The 19,370-nt window shown below is 38.2% G+C and overlaps 1 protein-coding gene across 32 annotated transcripts in view; it reads right to left on the bottom strand.

Moving 5' to 3' along the window:
- The window catches only part of Cac (cacophony), a 138,178-nt gene that overhangs the window by 64,333 nt on the left and 54,475 nt on the right, over positions 1-19,370 (bottom strand). The window contains exon 1 of one of the 32 annotated variants that reach the window (XM_016911048.2): positions 14,302-14,438. The gene's annotated coding sequence lies outside the window, so the exon portion shown is untranslated. 32 annotated transcript variants of the gene reach the window in all.

Below are 19,370 nucleotides of genomic sequence, written 5' to 3'. Positions count from 1 at the left end.
CGTCTGGCGCCTCGAAGGAAACGCTGTCGTTGATTTCTCGCGATTTCGAACTTCGTTCACCAAGCGAAGGAATCGAGAAAGAGATAGAGATAGATAGAGAGAGAGAGAGAGGGAAGACGGAACAACGTCATGGCCAGACGCCGGAGACGTCTGACTTGACCCACACCCACGCTCCTTGCCGCACACGCGATTTCTAAAGAGGTTGCACCAACCAGTGCGGATACGTTTCCATCCTTGCATTTTTCGAATAAAAATTAATCCTGGCTAATTTATCTACCTTCAGTAGAATTTTTGATTCGAAGAAATTCGGGTTGGATCGAGGAAAACAATTATTTTTTTAAATAATATAAGAATTGAACCAACTATTCTTAGCTCTTAGAAAGAAAAGAATAACATTACGTCGATGTTTGGAAAAATTAATCCTGGCTAATTTATCTACCACCTCCAATAGATAAATTGTAGAATTTTTCATTCGAAGAAATTCGTTTTGAATCGAGAAATTATTTTTTTAAATAATATAAGAATTGAACCAACTATTCTTAGCTCTTAGGAAGAAAAGAATAACATTATATCGGTCTTTGGAAAAATTAATCCTGGCTAATTTATTTACCTTCAGTAGATAAATTGTAGAATTTTTGATTCGAAGAAATTCGTTTGAATCGAGAAATTATTTTTTTAAATAATATAAGAATTGAACCAACTATTCTTAGCTCTTAGGAAGAAAAGAATAACATTACGTCTTTGGAAAAATTAATCCTGGCTAATTTATCTACCACCTCCAATAGATAAATTGTAGAATTTTTCATTCGAAGAAATTCGTTTTGAATCGAGAAATTATTTTTTTAAATAATATAAGAATTGAACCAACTATTCTTAGCTCTTAGGAAGAAAAGAATAACATTACGTCTTTGGAAAAATTAATCCTGACTAATTTATCTACCACCTCCAGTAGATAAATTGTAGAATTTTTCATTCGAAGAAATTCGTTTTGAATCGAGAAATTATTTTTTTAAATAATACAAGAATTGAACCAACTATTCTTAGAAAGAAAGGAATAACATTACGTCGATGTTTGGAAAAAATTTTTTCCAAACATTAAAAGGAAAAATATGAATAATCGTTTAGAATTATCATTTTCTCGTTTCACGCCCATTAGACACGCGAATTAAATCGAATTTCCTCCCCCGACGTCTCCGAAACGGTGATTCGATTATTTCACAATACGTACACGGAGTCGTAGCAAAGACGAACCACTTCAATACGAGTGACCTATTTTCACGTTGGCGAGACATCGCTGCTCGATTCTCCTATTGAGCATGACACGTAACCAAAGACACGGCCAACGTTGCTTTTTCTCTTCGACATTTTCCCCTACACACCTTTATGCACATTGTACATATATATACACACACATAGACACACACATTACGTATATAACGCGCGTGGCACCTCGAGGATTACGAAATCCTACGTGACTCGGGGTGGCGACGAGGAGCAAGGGGATGGAGGGAGGGAAAGGGTGGAGGAGAGAAAGGTTTCATGAATCAGAAAATAAAGCACGAGAGGCGGTAACGGTCGTTTCACGTATTCGAATGGATGATTTGGTGACTGCCGCGAATGAATGAGTGGAACACGCGACCGTGAAAGAACCGTTCCAAGAAGCTCGCGTTCATTGATAAGGGGAACAGATTAAACATTTCGCCCTCGCTCGTTCCATGGAAGAATGCTAATTAGGATATGCAAATTCGGTTGCAGGTATTGTTGTTGTTCCCAGAAATTCCAACCGTAACAATTTTTGCTTTCGTGTCGATGGATTGGCTCCAATATTCCTCTTTCGAAGAGGTTACAAAAATATTCGAATTCATCGAAATATTGGATTTTTTTGATGCAAAAAAATGATTTATTGTAAACAGTTGTATACGAGATATGATGTGATTTTTGATAGATTTAATCTATGCAGATTGCTATTTCCTATAAAAGAAAAATGATTAAGTATTTGTAATAATACGAACAGCTTAGAAAATACATAATTAAAGAAAAAAAAAAAGAGAATTAACCTTCACGAATATATTTTTATACGTTCAAAAATTAATAACACTAAATTATATCCCCTTCCAACATTTATATATAACACTTTTTCGCGTAACCAATAATAATAATAACCAACAATGACTGGTAATCTAACCAAGTTGCTTAAAGTATTCGCGTTACGTGACTTGCTTGTATAATTTTATACAAGTAAACATATCAAATACCTAAAATTAGATACTTTTGCAATTGCGTTTCAACGTAATATATATAATAGCGAGATTAAAAATTTAAAATATTCTAAAAAAATTTCTCAAACTACAATTTTGATAATCCGTCTACAACCGTTCCCTTGACTTCGCCTGTCGATTAAAATCGTACAAACGCCCATTCTTTTATTAGCATCGAGATCTTGAATACTCAACCTTAAAAAAAAAAAAAAAAAAAGGAAAAAAAGTAAATAAATCTGGCAAATCGTTTACATCGAACAATGGATAATCCCCACGAACGTTTGAATATTATAGAACGAGCCATTAAGTGAACTGCGATCGGTAAAAATTGGTACTTACGGTAAGCGCGTGTGCCAAACTCGTTCCCGTAGCGGTTCTCGCCAGTCTGACCACGCACGTACTTGTACTACTTAAAAGACTAGACGTGCCAACCACCGCTCTTTCTACCACTATTTTTCAACCAATACAACATTTCTCGCATCACATTTGATCCATCGTCGTTTCGATGTGCTTAACAGCTTCGATCCCATTCTTTTTACGAATGCATCGTTTATTGGCTCGTCCCAATAAACTCTTTTCAATTTACGCGATCAAGATACAACGAGAACCATACAAGCTCGATCTTTATTTTTCCTTTATCGTTAAGTATTTTCTTTTTTTTTTTTTACAAAATTTAATACTTAGATTGCTTTGACGATTGTCCACGAGGGGATAAAACTTTGTTGCAACTAATCTGCAAAAAAGTGAAATTGTTAGACAAGTTGATTACTTCGTATATAAAAATAGACGAATTTTAAGATCTCTGTTACGATCAATTGGCGACGAGATCTATTATTATACACGACGAATTCCAGGTGACGGAATCGGAAATGCAATTTGAATAAATAAACGCTATTCGACGTAGACAACGTAGATCCTTGAACTATAACATTCCAGCACGAACGGTGCAAACTTCGGCCTTCGGTCAATCGCGATTCTAATTGAAAGCGCAGCGAAAAGCTGCGGATCCGTCGTCGTGTCACAGAGAAACGCTTTATCGATATCGATATTGTACCGTTTCACGTTGTAACATTGTAGGCAAACAACAATTATTAAACGGAGGGAGAGGGAAATATGGTGTATTTAAATGTTCTCGTTTTTTTTTCCAATAATTCCAAGCGAAAACTGGTTTAGTTGACGCGCTGTTTAAACTTTCCACAGCCTAACGTGGGATGAATTACGAGGCACGCGAATCGGCCTTAAGGCTGCTTCTCTCTCGCGGCGACACACTTTACAACTTCGATCGAAAACCGTTGTCTTTTTCTCGATGAGAAAAATCTCCACGAATCTTTCACCTTTGTTCTATTAATTATATTGCCAATCAAACGACGAATAATGTTTCCTTTTTCCTTAAACGGAGAATTTTAATTATAAGAGAATCTGGACGAATATTTTTCCATCTTTTTGACTCAGCTTATCCTTCTGATCCGTGAAGATGTTCAAATATCCTTCAATCTCAGAGGGGAAATTCAATCCGAAAATTTATTCGCTTCGAATATGAATTATATCGAAGAGCATTGAAAAATAAATCTAATTATCCTTTTATTTATACACGACAAGCATTCGAATATCTCCATCGTATTCATAGATACTGGATTTATTTTATTCGAATTGACTCCCCCTTAAAATCCCTATTCACAAGAAGCTCAATTTCGAAAAAAAAAAAAAAAAAAAAAAGGTGAAACGAAAACTGCCTCTCTCCTCCATTTATCTTTCTTATCCTAGCCAATGTATTTATGTACCGCAGAATAAGCTCATTTCCTTACTTTATAAATCAGGGATGGCGCCCTTGTCAATAGTAAGGTCAAACGGGGCGACTGGACGTCTCCAGTATTTGCCAAGTGGTACGAGCCAAGATAAGGGGTGGAAGAGAAGAAAGAGGCTAAGAGAAGGAAGGAGTTGGACGAACATATACATATATATATATATATACGGTGTGTGTGTGTGCATACGCAGCAATGCACGTAGAGTTCTCCCTCATTGATCATCGTGCTTCATCCCTCTCTCCTCAACTTTCCATCCAACGGTATTTTCGAGAGTAATAATAATAATAATAACGAAACGGGGAAGGAATATTGATCTTAGGTTAGGAATGTTTAGTTTTTCGAAAACTAAAAGGGGGGAGGTAGTCGAATTTGTGTCGTGTGTGATGGTGGTAAGGTGACCCGAATATATCCTCGTCTGTGAGCAAGTAATTTAATGGATTTGAAGATATTGAGAAGTGGAGAGGAACTCTGTTATAGGGGAAATATAATTTGAAATTAACAAATTGGTTCCATTTATGTGTTTTTCTGTTAACGAAAATAATTCATAAGTGAGAGAATTTGTTCGTCTTATTCTATTCAATGTAAATTTATTTTTATATCTTTGGTTTCGTTATATCAAAATGTTTTATTTATTAATAAATAAATAAATAAGTAAGAAATATTAAAATATGAAAAGTGGATTCATTCTCTTCGTTTCATGGAATGTTTGGTAATCGTTTGAATATGTTGTAACACAAATGGTTTATATAATGAAAAATATAGGTTCTTACTTAAATTTGAATTAATTTAATAGATATAATTAATCAGAGATTATTAAGATTTAAATTTGGCGATATTTTTGTGAGAATTATTAACACAGTAAGTCATAACAATTATTACCGCAGAGATAATTGTATGGCGTACAAAGGATTAATTTGCCAAGATGGCTTACAATGTTTAATTTTCCATTTAATAATGAGAAATTCCTATTCTCTAATGCGAAATTAGAGCCATTACGTACATATCTAGACCTAGTTTGATATTTACCTCTAACACAGAAGTTTGAAAAATCTAATCAAATTTTCCTAAAAAAAATCCTCTTTCATATATTTATTTATATATTTTTTATCAGCATATCGCTAAAACCTTAACGAATTGATCTGATCAACTTATCGATTGACTCTTTTACAAATGAAACGTTTATACACTTCATGATTTTTCCTACAACTGGATCATGTTTTGAAAGAAAAATTTTGAACCTTTTGCCATTTCGAGAATCGAGTAGGTTTTCCACGCGTAAAATCACGCAGAATCGAGGCCTTTGACACCCACGCGTTATTCGCAAACAATGATGTTTATTCTAAAACGTTCCTCGCCACCCAATCGAACAGAACTAACCTCGAGACAGGATTGGATAATTATGCACCAGTATTATTCATCAAAATAATTATTTATATTTGTATTGTGACATTATTCATTTTTCTGATTTAGAAAATTTGTTAATAATAAAACAACTTTCGAAATAACCATCTATTTCTTTCATTCAATTCTATCTATTTCGTATTCAAATATAAATACTTACGTTCTCTTTTAAATTTCTCGATTCTTGATAAAAGAAACGAGACAAAAATATAAACAGAGAAACATTTGATCGTTCACTTCGTTGCTTTAAAATTAATCAAACGAATAAATATATTGACATTTTTATCATTCGATCACTATTTGCTTTCAAAGTACTTCGTATTTGAAATATGAAAAAAGAAAAAAAAAAAATGTCAAAAGTCCCTCAAGGTTGTCCATTATAACAAAAAGATTCTGATATACACACATTGTATCATTCCATCTAACGAAACTACGACGCCAATTAGGTTAAACGAATGAAGCGACTGTGACCGTGGATGATTAAACGCACGCACACGCGATATTATCGTGGAGATCGTAAAAGACATTGGCCACGATGCGGCATGGCCAACCCCGGGCTTTATTATGTACGAAGGACATATATATTTACGCCCTGGCTCGGTTCAAAGCGTGTGCACGCACGCTTCCACTCTTGGTCCACGGTGAAACTTTCGCGATATCGATCTAACCCGATCGTTGTTGATATAGGACAGAACCGCGAGCCGTTCGTGCCTGCTTTTCGAATTATTAAATTTTTCGTAGCTATCCTTAAACCGGCTCGCGTGTCTGCACCCCTCCTCCTCTCCCTCCTTCTGAAAAGCGTTGTTCGCTTGTTATTTAAAATTGGAGAAATTTCGAAATTTTTAATTACCTCGAAAATCGAAGAAATTTCATATCGAGAGATATTCTAAATTCTGTTGATAATAGATCTGCTGTATAATTTCATCGTCATGGACAGCTTTTAATTCAACTTTTTATGTATTTTTCTTTGGTGTGAATTTCTGGTTGATTAATATTTAGAAAATGAGGAGAAATACTGAATAGATTGGCTAATTTGTCGCGTGGAAATATGTAAAAGTGATAAATGATTAATGGAGAAAATTACGTAAGAGTGAGGTTATGTTTGATTTATTAGTTAACAGTGGCGCTAGTATCGTTAACGAGCTTTTACTTGGATAGATCTTGAAAGATTGAAGATATGATGGTATCTGATTCGGAGGTTGTGATAGTTCGCGAGAATATTTAACATTAAAATTATCTTCTTTCCTTATATTCCGCGGGCGAGAATGTTCTCTTCCTTAATTAAAATGTCCTATTTAGCATTTCGAAACTGAACCGTGCAAAAGTTCATTAAAAAGTCAGCGTTATACTTGGGGACCTCTTCTCCTAAGTGGGAATGTAGCCTCTTGTAACTATCAATTTCTCTTTTTCTTGGAAAGAAAATTCTAATTGAAAATTCTTAAACGTATTAAAATAATAATGATCAATTATTCTTAATTCTTACGAATTCCTCCAATTTATCCCTCCTGTTTGGCAAAATACAAAAGAAAACAATAAACAAACTAAAATAGAAATTTATCATTGTTTTCATTATGAAAACCTCCCATACAAAAGAATTTTTATCGACATCGATATCCACCAGCTTACGTCGTCGAAAAGGTGTACAATTTCTTTTCTTTCTCTTTTTTCTTACATATCCAATAATAACTCAAAAATGTATCCACCCTTCCCTTCTCTCAAGATCCTCAATTATTACCGAACAAAACAGAAGAGGAAGGAGGAAATCTCGTTCAGAAGAAGTTGTTCAGCGGAAAAAGAAAGCCCGTGGAAAATATACCAGGCAAGTTTAATCCCGTTATATAAGCAAGAATAGAGGAACGAAACGTCGTTTTCGAAAAACGGCGGATTGAGATTCTTCTTTCGGGAAGAATAGCCGGAGAAAATACACGGAAAGGTGGATACCTGGCAAGCAAGCAAGTAGACTATATATCTATTGATCGTTCATTCATGCCGCCCTTTCTGCCCCTCCCCTCGCCTGTCCTCCGCTCCCCACCACCTCGCCCTCCTCCATCCTCCTCCGTCTCGCAATCTCCTCTCGCTCTACGGGCGTCACAGCCAGTGCTGCCAACCCCGCGGATCCAAAACTCTGCCCGCACACGTGCCGCGCACGGTCTCGTTCTCCGCCACTCCTGCCAACCTCTCCCCCACGTTCAGAGAAAGACCTAGCCTAGGCCGGTCTCGGGAAAGCAATCAGCCACGACAATCGGCCTGATACGAGTCGACGTAACACTTTCCTCGGAATTTCGACCCAATTTCGCGGGTTTTTATCAGGATGAGGATGAGGGGGAGGGAGAACACGTTGCTGCGCCACGGGGGTTGTGTCCTCCTTCCACATCCCTCCCCAGAAACACGTCCGATCCAATTTTTGGGTCGTCAACTACCAGGCACGAGATTTCTTTGTCGGTTGAGAATTCGCCTAGATAAGAAACTTTCCCCCCTCGGTCTTCTTCATATTCTATTTCTCTCTCTGTTTCTCTCTCTCTCTCTCGAATTGAATCGAACAATCCGAGAATACGGGAGACAAAGGGAAAGAGGAGAGGTAAAAATTCACGAGTGGAGACGCGATAGAAAAATGTTTCTCTCTTTTTCTCGATTCGCCCGATATTATCGACCGAGATTCCCGAGTTGTTCGAGTCGGTAAAGATCGATCGAGCAGAGATTGGATGCACGAGGGACGCGATTAGCCGAGCGAATGGCGAAACGACACGCTTCCTATTATTTAATTCACATTACGTAACCCTACGTACACGTTTTACGTGACAAACGGATCTCTAATAAATTAACGTCCGCGAGGACGCTCGAACAGGGATCGTCGACCCCCCCTTTCGAGATTCTAATTCCAAATTTTAGAAGGAGCACGATTTCGGGAGATAAAATTGGAATTGGAATTCGAGTTCATTTTATTTTTTGTATTGGAAAATTATCATGTATAGTATTATTTGGCCGTGTTAGAATACAAAAATCTTCATTTTTTAATCATTTTATGTTTAGTATTATTATCGTTATCTATTGTATAAATATTTAATTAAGTTAAATAATTTTAATTTATTAAAGGGATGCATTAATATTATTATTGAGGAAATTAATTGTTTGAGAAAATTAATTTTTGTGCAAAAGTATTCCATATTCTATATAAACCGTTTGTGTAGCTATGTTATTTTTAGTTCCATTCCAGTATTGATCTCAGAAAATAACAAGTGTAAAGAAATTTCCAAATGATTTGTTTGTTTCTTAATCCTTTTCAATGAACATTTATACTTTTTTATATAATATTAATAATTGTTAAGAAAAGAAACTTTCTAGAGATTTTAAGAAACGTCATCAAGATAATCCAATTAAAAAAAAAATGTATTGTAATTGTGACACTTGACAATTTGAACGCTGCTCAAAATCTGCAATCAACGATATTGATTTATTGGTACGCGATCTTAGAAATTCAAATTTCGTTTATTCTTAAAGATGGAAATCGTGATTGCACATGAATTATCATAATACTAGTTTGCTTAGAAGCAAGAAGATTTTCACTATTTCATGGAGTGAGCAAAACTTCCTAAACTTTCTAACTCGAATTGCTTCAAGACCAAATTTCGATATCCCGTTTGACACCTTTTTGACATCGTCTTAAGAACAATTTGACGTTCAACTATCTCTTTTCTATCATTTTATATGTCTGTATACAAAACATGGACAAAAGATTTCAACTGATAACTTGTTCTTATTTTATTGGTAGAATATTTATGCAAAATAAAATTTGAATGAATATATTCGATTAAAGGAAAGAAAAGGTTATTCTTATTTTTCAAGTATCATAATGCAATAATATATTTTCTGCTCTTTTTCATATCTCATAAATATATCCACAATCTAATCGTCTAATTGAAATATTAACGACTTGTGCATGAAAATGATATAAACGAATGCAAAACGAAAATAAATTGTTTCGCAATTTTTTTAGAATTAACGATAAACTAAGAAATTTTCAACTATACGTATTATTTATTAAAAAGTGACGAGATAAGAGAAGAAAGATTAAAAAATGTCAAGAGATTTGTTCATTAAATTATAATAAAAGTAGAGCTATCTTGCTTCATTTGAAATTATTGGATTAAATTAAATTGCTTACTTGAAAAATAAGCTTAAACAAATATTTTTCAGCAGCCTTCAATTCCTAGAATATATCATTATAAATATTCTACCTGCAGAATTATTATTCTGTATTATACAAATTTGTTATATGTGAATAAAAATTTCATTTCAGACGATTATAAACATAAAAAGATCATGAAATCGCCTATAAAACAAATACCCGCCAAAAACTACTAAAACAGAAACAAATACAACGAATGATAAAAAATAATGGAACAAATAAATAAATAAATAAATAAAAAAAACGATTACAATTACGTGATCGAAAAAGATAAAAGGAATTGCTGGAATAAAAAATTGTTCAGCAACGGATTTTAATTCTAGCAAGCATTCTGTCAGACGAGATTTTTCCAGGATGCCGATTTAAGATCGAGTCGAAAATAGCGAAGCGACGTTGAAGGCAATTTCGGATAATAGCTCGTGCCGGAAGAAGAAAATGGAAGAAACCGCTTCGATTCGGTCGCCGACCTTTATTTTTCGCGATATCTTCGAGAAACAGGCGTATAAAGAGCGAGAGAGAGAGACGAGTTAAATGAAAATTAGAGTGAAAACTTGGTCGTGTTGTCTATGGACAAATGGTCACGGCCCTTTTAATGAAAGCGATAAATCGTTCCGTATATAAAATAAATTCCTGATGCAGCGCGCCAAATTAACGAGAAGTGGACGATCCTTTTTTTTTTTTTGTTGTGTGTGTTATATTTACGAGGTAGAAACTCTGCAGGAAAGATAATACCGTGTAAATTAACACCACGATTTCCTGTTAATTAATCTTCAGAACCTCTTCATTCAAAATTACCTTCCTTCGTTTGTTCGATTTCGAGTGTTAGATAAATATATAAATTGGTAAAGAAATTGGAGTAGTGTCTGATCACTGTCGGAGATTTCTACTGCGGTTAAATGTCACTAGAAGTCTCTAGTTCGAATTAAACGAGTCAATTAATTGATTTCGATTAATTCGAAGATTTGTTCGGATATCATGAAATGTGATATGTCTCGTGAGTTTGTAGAAATTTTTCCTCGTCTTTTGATTTATTAAGTCAAGTGTAATTATTTTTCGATATCCTAATTAATCGATCGAAATCAAATAATTGACAGCTTGGTCGAATATTGTACACAAATTCTGATTGATTAACTTTAATTGAATCTTGAAAGAATATATCAAGCAAAGTGAAATAAGTAATTCGTATTATTCGAGTTGAATTACTTGAATTCATGCAATTTAATTTAAAAGTATTAAAATTAATCGAATATTTCTTTCTCGAATGGAAAGAACTGTTGTCCGATTATTGTTGGGGATCTCTACTGCAGTTGAGCATTCTTTAAGCCTCGTTCAGATTACTACACAGTTGATTCAAAGAAGCTAGAAATTAAATGATTTGAAATTGTGTTAATGTTATCTGTCTCTTCAATTTTCAAATAAGTTAATTTAACAGATAGATAGATCCTAACATGACGATTATATTTATTGGAATTTCTATAATAATTATTCTTTCATATTTTCCTCTTCTATAAACGAAATATATTTCAATTTTTTTTATTAAATTAATCCAAATTTATAATCCTATCGTTTCAAATTCATTCTTCCCTAAATTCTGATATTTTATCACACAACGATTATTTATCACCTTCAAACTATTTTTACGAATGTAAAAAGAAAAAACTAATGAATTCTTCTTCTAATCTCTATTTTTCTTTTGTAAACAAATTTATAAATCGATATTCTTGCTCTCATTTTATACATTATTTAAAAACGTATCTTAAAGCTTTGTGCTTTAAAGATACATTTAAAAACCAAACGAATAGGAACAAACGATGGAGCAAATGAAACAATATTTCTTACATCGAAAAAAATTCTGAAACGTTGATGATGAAATAATTTATATTGGAACACGTGACGTTATGCCCAATAAAGAATAATAGGACACTCTGAAGAATTATTTTTCACGTTACGAGAGTGAAAGTTATTTCATTCTCAATGCAGAGTCCACTTGAGAAAAACACTCTCGAGAGCTGCTCTCGAATATTATTTTTTTTTTTTTTTACTTAGTCGATATTCCATTATGAGTGAAATTTACTCTCGAACAATCATTCTCAAAGGAACTCACTGAGATTTTACCCTCAAATATCCTTTACATCCTTCCCTGTTCGAATTTTCAATTTGGCCAACGAAACAATCGAAAGGAACAGTTATTTAATTTCATTTAATTTTACTAGAGAAAAGAGAAACACTTTTATAAATCGAATTTTTATAGATATTAGAAAGCGTGTAGGTTCAGAGTTAATTTTTTTCTTTCGATCAATAAACAGAATAGATACTAATCAACATACTAATGTCGTTATTGACACAGTGAAAAAAAAAAACTGTAATTTTTTTCGTTCAATTATTAATTAATTATCGTTGTGGAGAATCGACAGAATCAGATCCTGCTTTTAAACATTGGAAATTTTACGATAACACCGATGTCTCTCCTCCTTTTATTTTTTTCATTCGTCGAGCAGGATTAATTTAGAAAATGTTTCATTACTCTTCCATTTTTCGCGGAAAATATAATGCAAAGAAATTACGTTCAAAGGCTCGATCCATTAAGTGACACATCAGAGCCTAATCGATATGATTAAAGCGTAAAAAGGGGACAGGCTGTATACCTTCGCTGTATGCCCCTATCCTTAAAGCTCGAGGATTCCTTCTTCGAAAAAATATTCACGTTAATCGCTATTCCATTCAATCCGTTTTTATCCGTTTCACTCGATCAAACTTTCGATTTTTCTTTTCTCTCTCTTCTTCATTCTTCAAATACCATATTTTGTATAATTAAATCTTCCACAGAAGACAAGTATAAAATATCTTACAATCCAATTTTTATTTATCCAATTGTGTCAATTAATTATGGTGTCAAGGAAGGTGATCCTCGAAAAAACCGTGTTTTCCATGAGAGTCGTCGCGTTCCCTTTAACTGGTCGGCCGCGTTGCATTCGTGAACACGAACAGACAGCACGGGCTGATAAGTGACGCGATGAAAGCTCGATAAGTACTCGATGGAATAAACGGGGCCAACGCGATACGACAAACACACGGGGGGGAAGGAAACGATCCACAAGGGTATCGCGCCACGCCGTATAATTTTCTTTCCACGAATACGCCATAACTCGAGGCATTGATGACTCGTTACACGGAGGAAATCGATGGACGAAATTAGAATGCAAAAGTTTCTCGAATTTGTCATTTTTTCTTGGAACAGATTTTCGAACTCTGTTGCTTCGTTATTGTATTTGTTAATCCTTTGAATGATGGAGTTTTCTTCGAGTTGAGGAGATTATGAATAATATATATGAAGAGAAGATTGTCGAGTTCGAACAATATGTGGAATATTTTGCCTATCGATGTACACAGATTACCTTTTAATTTCCAATGTTGCATCACTTATCTAAAAAATGTATCAAAACTGTGAACAAGGAGTGATTTAAATATTTATGGATAAGAATCCTGACAATTTTCTTTGGCTCGGCCAATAATTTTGAAGGAAATCGATTCGCAAATCAAAACATACGATCAGCTTGATGCAAACCTCGATTCAAGGATCGAACATTATAGACATCTATTGAAAAGGTGAATAATTCAGACCGATTCGATATCATTAACTTCAATTTGAACTTCGTGAGAAAAATATGATACACGAATTTTGACGGTGAATTTTGAAATATTCAAATCGGAATTTTTTTCAGCTTCGAAGAGACATCGAGAGTGTGCCGGTATACTGTTTATACAGTCGAATAGACAGTGTAACCGATTCATACTTTACGTACGCTGATACGCTGGTAAAGAGGTCAAACGGGGAAACAACACCGCATCGTTAATTCGAATTTCTGAAACGATCACGCACGAGCAACAGTCACGAGTCATCGTTAATTATTATACCAATCTCGCGAGCATACGTTACACTTATTTCTTCCGTTAAACGTATTTCGTATGAAACAGATAGAAAAAGACGAAACACTACGTGTCTACCATAGTATATATATATGTATACACATATATATACACACTCGTGTCGAACGAACACGGCTTCCACGTGAAGTAGGTCAATTTCGTGAACGGTTCACATAGAAAACACCAAGCTTCGAATTAAATCAGAATATCATTAGGGAATAAGAACAACTGATCACGAAACTGCCCACCAATTTATAGGTTAGAAATTTCGACGCGACACGTCGACGATCGCGGTTTAAAACGGAAGACGAGCGAGAGAGAGGCGTATAAATAAGTGCGTTCCGTGTAACACAGGTGATGATTCGGCGATGAAATCGGGTAGGAACGAAGGGAATCACAGAGCCATTATTCCGGTTTCGCTGGACTCACCTCTAGAGGGAGGCAGGGGCTGGTTGCGGCCATGTTCCTACATGCGTTCGAGCCTCTGCCCTGCTGGCGATTCCCTCTTCGTGCTGAGGCACCACTTTAAGAAACCACACTAACACTCGACGAAAGGCTTCGCCTCCACGGTAGGCGAACAACAACACAGTAGTAGCCCTCCTCTGTTTCCCCGGCGAGAACAACGGGGAACAACGGAAGGGAACGAAAGAGGAGGAAGGAAGGAGAGGAAAAAAAAAAAAAAAAAAAAAAAAAAAAGACGGGGAAAAGAAATATCACCACATACCACTTTTTCTCTCTCTCTTCGATATCCTTTCTTTCCCTTCTCTTCCTCGATCTTATCCTCCTTGGCTCGATAAATTCTCCCGTATTCTCTTTCTTATCCCGTTTCCTCTTCCTCTTCGATCGCTCGCTCAAAAACGATCACTCGGAGAGACTCGCGGAGAGACTGGAGAGAGGGAGAGAGAGAGAGAGAGAGAGAGAATGAGAGAGAAAGAGAAAGAAGAGAGGGGGGGGAAAAATGCCTCTTCCTCTCTCCTAAACTCTAAACTCTCCCGATCCCGAGACGACGAGACAAACGGAACCACCAACAACAATCACTTCTTCTTCTACCTTCCTTTTCTTCTTCCTCGCCTTCCTCCAGCACCTCTCTTCCTCTCCTTCTTCCACCTCGTCGCCGACGTCGTCGTCTTTCCTCCCTTTCTTCGAGCCTCCCTCCCCTCCTCCCCTGCGGCAACACACCAGAACGCACTCCCCTCGATCGGTCTCGCGACGAGGATGATGATGATGATGATGATGATGATTCCTCTCGATCCTCGGTTGATCCTCCTCCTCCTCCTCCTCCTCCTCCTTCTCCTCCTCCCGCTGCCTCCTCCCTCGATCCCGAATTCGCACCCGCACTCTTACTCGCACCTGTTCCTCTTCTTCCACCTCCTCCTCCTCCTCCAGCTCCTCCTCCGCCTCCTCGTTCGCGTCCACGTCCTCCTTTGAAGCTTCTGTCGCTCCTATTCCTGTTCCTCCTTCCTGTCGTCGTCGTCGTCCTCCTCGTCCTCGTCCTCGTCCTCGTCCTCCTCGTCTTGCTTCTCCTTCTTCTGCTCGTCGTTCTGTTCGCCGCCGCCGCCGCCGTCAACCGCCACCACCGTAGTACCACACTCTGGTACGCATAACAAACGCACTCGCGTCCCTCAGCGTCTCCGAGGGCGATCGAGCGGCGACCGAACGAAAACCCTTTCACCGACACCCGCACACACTCTCTCCCTCCCTCTCTCCCTCCCTCCTCGTCGCGTAACTCCACTCGCGGCTCTCTCCTCCTCCTCCTCCTCCTCCTCTCTCTCTCTCCCCCCCCTGCCTCCACTAGATTCGATTCGATTCGATTCGCGCCCGTTCACGTCCACGCGTCCACCACGTCCACGTCCTCTCCGTGTCTTTCTTCTCTTTCTTCTTTTTCTTCTCACGCACTCGCACAACAATAACACAATAACAACAACAACAACAACAACAACAATAATAACACTACCACAACGATTCTCGTCCACCAGTCCTCTTATCGTCCGAGCCCCACTCGCGTTTTTCAAACGCCGATATGAATATATACGTGTGTGTGTGTCCCAATATGTACGTGTGTGTGTGTCCCAGCCGGCCAGGCAGAAGGAGGATTCCGGTTGCGGAACTCTACCACCTTCCAAGGGAATCTCGAATTGGCCCTTCTCTCTACTCCTTTCCCCCTTTCTCTCTTGTCCGTTTCACTCGGCCGGAAGTTCACGCACTACCTACGTTCCCCGAGCGTCGGAGCTCGTGGCCACAGCGGGACGGTCGCTCGACTACGCTCTCCTCGCTCTTCCACCACCACCTACACGCGCCTCCTCCGTCTCTCTCTCTACCCCTTACCTCCCTCTCGCTTCTCTTTCTGTCTCTCTCTCTGTCTCGATGTCCTCGCGAGCTTCTCTCCTCCTTCCTCTCCAAATTCCGCGGTTCGGCGTTTCCGTCCCTCTCCTCGAGATATTCCCCCTCCCTTTAGATCGTCTCCTCCTCCTCTTCCCGCAGTATCTGTATCCTTCTCGCTCCACATGAACGAGTTCGCGCCGGTTCCCTAGTCACGTTGCCTCGTCCTCGTCGCTCCGCGTTATACCCCTGAGTAGGGAGGCGTGCAGTCCCGTATCTACGGGGGCGAGGAGCCCCTCGAAAATATTATATTTTGGAGTAGTAATTCGATGAATTGTCGTCGCTCGCTTCTTTTCGATTAAACGTCTTTGAAATCTTGGGATGTGTATATGTGTATATAGAGTTTAGTGTTATTATGATTTAGATTGTGTACTTTGAATTTAAATCGTAATTATTTGGAGAGGTTTATCGGAGTGTTTTTCCTCTCTCTCTCTCTATTTGTTGTCATCGACAGACTCGTCTCGAAGTCGATTAGGAGAAGTTTGTAAACTAGTTTTTGCTTACAGTTGCCGCGCAACGTGTTCCACGCCTATTAGTCCGTTGGCAACGCGTGTCGTCCCGCTCGAACGATTTGAATTTGAACGGTGTTCGTAATTGAACGTAACTTACAAGCCTTGTATCCAAACTCGAGAAATCTCCTTTCCTTCGATATTTATTACAAGAATTTTATAATTTATACAATCGAATAATCCAGTTTGTTAATCATTCTTCAATCATAAGAATTCCTGTGCTGTTTTTTCCAGGAATAAATAAATAAAAAAGAATCGAAAGAAAATTTCATGCCGTGTATTTCTTTAGGAGGATGATTTCCCCCGGCGCGTTTTCGAAAAAAATATAATCATTATCATAAGGCAGGGAGCAGGTGTCGGATCACCTGGTGTGCGTAAGAATTCGTGAGCTTTCGCCGCCTCGTGGGTGTGCGTCGGACCGATACAGCGTCGAGAGGCATGCGCCGCTCGCGCCAGGGAGGGAAACGAGCTTTCGGGGTGCATGAACGTTCCTTGCAGTCTCGGCGCCCCGTCCACCCTCCCCCACCCCCCTTCGAATAATTCATGGAAAATCGTCGTTCCCGTTTATTATTCCAACAACCGTGATTCGAGAATCACGGCCACCATCTTTTTCACCACTTTTCGCGATCGCGTTTTATGATTTCGCTTGTTGGATGATCGAAGAATTGGTTCACTGATCCCGCCGCCAACGTTGTTAATTGTCCTCGCGAGCGAAACGAGGTAACGACCGGATCGTTGCGAAATGACCGCGATAAATTCCGACCTCAGCCTCTCCAACATCCCTTATCTGATGACCAGTTTCCTTCCCACCACCCTTCGATCAATTGATCAACCCTCTCTCTCTTCTTTCCTCGAGAACCTTCTCGTAGTTTGCAACGCGAATTGACCCGCAGACCTTGGACACGAAACTTTTCGATCGCGCCAAAATTTTTACAAGTTCCTCTCCTCGAGAAATTCCATCTGTCCGCAAGATTATTTCTACGCTACGATTCTATGAGGAAATCTTGCTTTCACATATTCTGGGTTATCCTGGCTGACATATAGAATAGATTGCGGTGGCACGAAATTGAGAAAATCTTTGGACATTCATTGATTAAATCCTTATTATAAATCCTATAAACACAAATAGACACGTAATCTAAGACGAGAAAAGGACGGATCTTTTTCAAACCGAAGAAAGAGAAGCCTGCCTCTGTTCTGCTTCCGAAAGAGATAGGAAGAAGAAAGAGAGAAAAAGAAAGTCGCTGCGATGCGATGCACCCGGATGGCTGGCTGCGCCGCCGTTCCACGCGATTCCACGGTATAAAGGATTCAGCTTTAAATCCGCGAGATTGTAGGGGTTGTGTGGAAGGGAGGGAAGGACAAAGAGAGGGAGACAGGGCCTCGGCAAGGAGCGAGAGAGGGCAGTGGTCGAGGAGGAGGAGGAAGGGGGCAGGCAGAGTTCTGGGTTTCTGGGTTCGCTCCGCTCCACGAAGTTCGGAGGAAGGCTGCTCTGTGCGACGAATGTGGAACAGTAGGTCAGCGCACTCCGTGACCCCCGCGGCGGCCTACCCCTCCTCGGTGCATACACCCTGATGCGATACGTACGACCCTCCGATTCTCCCTCCCTTCTCTCTCTCTCTCTTCCCTTCCTTCTTTCGTCAGCTCCTCTCTCTCTCTCTCTTCCTGTTATCCGCTTCCTTCTGACCGATCGCATTGCCTTACGCTACGCTACTACTACTACCGATCGCGTGGAACGTTGTGCGAGATTGGCGATCGTTTTCACGATTTCTAGGTGGCCTCGAATTGTACATAAGGGAGGAGGAGGAGGAGGAAAGGTTTTACACCGATGATAAAACGAAGGAGGAGGTTGGCTGTCTCCTCGTTTCTCTGGTTCGAGAATGCAGGTGATCGTCCCGGTTATTGACTTCCACAAACGCTTCTAACTCCCGCTGTGTTTTTGGCTCTTGCGCATCGTTCATCCGTCGCCGTTCAATGCCTGGCATTGATCGTTCCTTTCTGTTATCTTGGACAAAAACATCCCGATGTTGCGCCAACCCGCATAACGTAACGTGTCTCTCCTCAAACTGGGAATGGACTGTCCGAGAGCCGGGCGAAAACTGGTTTGGAAAAGATTCGGGGGTCGATCGATTTATTCTATACCACGATTTCGCTCCCGGGAAATATAATCTGATTCTCAAAGTTTTGGAATTTTTTTTTAATCTTCTTCTATTACTCTTAAATATCGGGAATTGTGACACGAGAAGAGAAGAGAATATTGTATTAATCCTTTCAATGTAAATTTTTCTCTCGATTTTTTATTTATATTTTTAGAGGGAGATAATTATACGCGGTTTGTACAATTTTTCGATTTAATTTCGAACGGTTGCGTAAATTTAAAATTTATCAAATTTTCTTGCCTTCGAGATGCGGTGTGTTATTTATATTCGATCCCCGCCGTGTAAGCAAACGAAACAACGATGGGCAAACATTGCAACGAAGGAAAGGAATAAATTTATTATGAAAATATCATCGAAATTTCGCAATATGGGAATAACACCAAAATCGAGTTTCTTCAGACGAAATTATTCTTGTTTTTTTTTATTTCTTTTTCATCGTTCTTTCGAAAGAAAGAAAAACATTACAACGGTTTCAGAATTTTGATCGAGCAAAATGGAACCAGTTTATCTTAAATTATTTTCTTCGGAAAATATTTTTTCAAATAGAATAATAAATCGTCAACACGTATTTTGCTTTCTCCAATATCTTTATAAAGTTGTTACTTGAACGAAAATAAATAGAAATTTAAAAAATTGATTCTTATTCTTAACATACTCCTTTATATTATATTCGTAATAATTATCATTCATTTTGACAAATTTACTCTCGAAATAATGAGAAACTATTCAATTTATCAACAGAGAAA

The sequence above is a fragment of the Apis mellifera genome, linkage group LG3 (assembly GCF_003254395.2).
Source record: "Apis mellifera strain DH4 linkage group LG3, Amel_HAv3.1, whole genome shotgun sequence".
Lineage (NCBI taxonomy): Eukaryota > Metazoa > Arthropoda > Insecta > Hymenoptera > Apidae > Apis > Apis mellifera.
This window is presented reverse-complemented; position numbering and strand designations above follow the sequence as displayed.